We start from the raw sequence: 3,982 nt of genomic DNA, 5'->3' as shown, positions 1-3,982 counted from the left end.
AGTCACTTGCCAAAAGAAATTTACACCGTACAGCAATTATAATATTCGTGAGTTGTGCATGTAATGAATAGACGAAGAATGTGAGATCCCCTTGTAGTTCTAACCCCCTTCCTCTCCTTCAAGTGGTGTAACTATTGCCTCATGGGTGCAATCATGGTGCAATGCACTAAATCTCAAGATGAAATTGAAACTATAAATTTGATTTATCAATTTTATTATCGGAGGCTTAAGTTTAGGTAACTATAAAATTATAATATCAATATGAAATTATCATTTCTTTCATTGATTTCTGGACGGCATTTGTCCTTTATGCATCAACTCATGGCATCTATTTTAGAATGATATAAGGCAAGTAAAAGTAAATGAAAAAATTCTAACAATTGTTGACTATGGGTAATGGCCACATTCACGTCAACAAATTAACAAGATTGATTTCATTTCCTCGGAATTTTTGCAATTTCGTGTCATGAGGATCTCATCAACAAAGTGTTCCTAAATGCGATGAATAACCACGAAAAATCTTAAATATAGAGTGAGCGAACAATAATGGCAAAAATGTGGATGATGTAAGGTTCCTAATTCATAATCAAACCGCTGGTGCTCTGCATTTACTCAAATCCATTGACTGTCAACAAGTTAACAAACAAATGCCTTTTGAATGTAAACCAATTCCATTTCCAATTTGTGTTTCATTTGGATTGATGATTCACAAATCACAAGGTAAGTGCTCGTGGCCTGAATCAAGAAAACCCACGTTTTTATCATGGTCAGCTTACCAAATTTTTTTCTGAGAAAGAAAACCAAGGTACAAAAGTAACAAAAGGGAGTGAATTAAATATCCTTACCATATTTTTTGAAATTGGCTCATTTTAACCTCTGTTGAAATAGAAGAAGCTTAAAGAGGTCTAATAAAATTTTTCCACTGTGCCATCCTGCAATGTTTTATTTTGTGTCAGTTCCACTTTCTTCAGCAAATCATGTACCAATGATTCTTAAGTATTTATTTTTTATTTTAATGGGCTCCTGGTTCCGCTTAATTACGTGCAGTGTTCTCATTACCGAAGTCACTCTTAGTACCTAAAAGATTAGTTAAACAAATAGATCAGTAGCTCTCACTAATAAAAATACTAAATATTCATTTTAAATATGTGCTCTTGACCAGAGAACCATGCTAATCACTGAATGAACCACTAAATACTTTTTCAAAGTAAGGGAATAAAATAATTTTAAATTGATCAACATAATGACCTATGAGATAAAATTTAATTTCAACGCATACAAATACCCCTGAAACAGACATAAACTTGAATCATATGTACTTAGTTGACAGTCCACAGTCTCATAGCCATACTGGCCTTCATGGCAGCACCACCCATCATTTCTCTGACGTCCCAATTCTAATCCCACACATCTAATCAAGATGGCCAATTAAAATATTGATAGAACATATTAGCCTCTGTGGGTGTCTTACTGTCAAGGAATGTTCCCTAACTTTCTCGTGCATGGAGCTCATTGGCAGAAGATGCAGGTATTGGGGCAAAGTCCTCCTCCTAAGGACCTTTTTACTGTCAGTTTCGGCTGGCATAATTCTCTTACCAAAACGTTAAGGCGATGCAAGTGATAAGGGCAAATTCCTCTTTAAAACCTTTACATGCTCTAAATCATCACTGTCCTGCTCCCAATTTTCGAAACACCAGGCAAAGACTTTGATGGCATAAACCTCTCTTCATTATCTGTTTCTTCACTGGAAGGGATATATTTTTGTGCCCTTAACTCATTTCCCCTTTCTCCCTGACTCAGCCACTGCATTTGAACAGAGTCTTCTGCTTCCTTTAATTTTGTTTTCCCCTCTTGAAGCAATCTGGAATGAAGAATAGGGAGATACCATTCACTTTATAGATATTTAATAAATTTTTCTGGTCATGAAAGCTTTCATAGGTATGTGCTCCAACATTGGAACATTGAAGCAATAATTGTTTTGCTTCATAACCAGTGGCATGCAGTCCGGGAGACCACAATAATTCAATATTCACAAAATGTTGCAAAGCCATTTTTCTTGCTTAGTTTTATATGATTATAACTGCTTAGCTATTCATGAACTTATATTTGATTTCAAGCATTAACTATAGAGATCAATTATTCAGTAAAAATATTTATTTGCACCAAATATAAAACTTGATGTCTACAACACTAAATATTTTCGTTTTTAATGATCAACATTTCGTTATGTTTAAAAATTTAGGCATCAATATTAAATTAAAATGGCTAATTATTTGGAAACAATTGTACATATTTCGTTCATTCCTTTTCTCAATGTATTCTCCCGGAGTTGTGAGTGGTCTCAAAGACCATTAATGGAATCTAGCCGGATATTTACAGACATAAAAAAGAAAATCGTTAGTTTTCGAGACTTTGATATCCGTAGCATGAAAATATGAAGATAACAGGAATTAATGACATACGTAATAGTAATTTTGAAAGGATTCATAACTGAAAAAATGCAGATGTCTCTCAGACCGCACGCCAATGGTTATGGGTTAAAAATCCATCAAAATAAAACGACAAAAATAATCAGCTCATTAGCACTGACAAATGTTGGCCTCTGATTGAGACTGTCTGCAGCGCCCAAAAGATATTTCGTACACACAAACATTGCGATACGATTATTTCTTGATGAATAGAAAAATGGAGATTTCGTTTTAATTAGCTTCGAAAAAGCTTTCAGAAAGTGTGTAAACTTGGGAATAAGAACGAACTATACCATGGCAAAAAATTTTATGGATGAAACACAAGAAATAATAGCTATCCATTCTTAACATACATTACATTCAAACTTTGTTCGTCCATTATATTTTTTTTTTTATTTTGCTCTTGACAGGCATGCTTTTTCATATAAGGCAGTCACACAATAATGAATAATTCAAGGAAAAGCATAGATTAAATGCATTTGCAACTACATACCTACTTACCGAATACGTTACGCAATCTGGTTGGAATGGGTAATCGCTCCTTCCTTAACCCCTCAAGCGCGGCAGGCATTTAATTAAATCCCATCTCAGCGGCCGGATGAGATTTAAAAATCTTCGCCTTTTTGGTATACTATCATTCAATAATTTATATCTTTCATAATATACGATCAGTATCGTTGAAAATTTTTGTAGACTTGCGTATTATAATGCGCTACTATATAATAATTTTTCGAGCGATTGGAAAAAATATTTATTGTTTTATGTATCTCTTTTTATGAACTAATGAATAAATTTTCAATTTTGAAAGATTTTTATTTGGTTTCGAATAAGCTACGAGAACTCTAACATTCCATGCATTTAAAAAATACAATTACATGATGTAATTTAGTTATATGGGGTTGAAAATTCCATAACAGATTGGATACTTTCGATAGGATTACCCGTTTCGCCTACTTGAAAATTTACCACTCCGCCCACTTCTCTGACTTTGTTCCATTATTACCGTATCATTTATTATAGGTAATCACATGCTAATTTTTCAAACGTCAACATCCAAATATTCAAATGATTTACCTTATAAAATCTGCTCTGACATGATTTGAAGCAATCCAAACATAATCCCACTGCACATTTTTCACAACAGTACACGCGCACTCTTCATTTCCCATGTTACACACAAACTGCACACCTTCTTTGAGACTTTGATTTCTTCCCAGCTGCAGGAATTGTCTTTAGGAAATCAATTTTTGTGAGTCTTGGTACTAAATTGTGTAATGAGTGACGGCCAAGTCCAAACAGTTCGTATGACGTTGGATATTTCAAAAATATTATCTCGCCCAATGGCACGCGAAATGATAAGTCAAATTTTATACGTGTTTTTCCTGTGAACAACATATGAATTTAGGACTGCCTCATTCAATAGTCTCCTAAATAACTTCATACATCACTTGTAATGGCGTTTTCTTTCCATTACGTACGAATGCAATAACAGGTCCTTGAAATTCACCCCACCA

The 3,982-nt window shown here is 34.0% G+C and overlaps 1 long non-coding RNA gene across 1 annotated transcript; it reads right to left on the bottom strand.

Moving 5' to 3' along the window:
• Positions 1–202: 202 nt before the first annotated feature.
• LOC124173190 lies at positions 203–3,011 on the bottom strand. Its single transcript, XR_006868432.1, has 2 exons — positions 2,970–3,011; positions 203–1,861 (listed from the first exon to the last, which is right to left on the bottom strand). It is a non-coding gene; the product is annotated as an uncharacterized LOC124173190 (long non-coding RNA).
• Positions 3,012–3,982: the final 971 nt, after the last annotated feature.

This window comes from Ischnura elegans (genome assembly GCF_921293095.1).
Source record: "Ischnura elegans chromosome 13 unlocalized genomic scaffold, ioIscEleg1.1 SUPER_13_unloc_4, whole genome shotgun sequence".
Lineage (NCBI taxonomy): Eukaryota > Metazoa > Arthropoda > Insecta > Odonata > Coenagrionidae > Ischnura > Ischnura elegans.
This window is presented reverse-complemented; position numbering and strand designations above follow the sequence as displayed.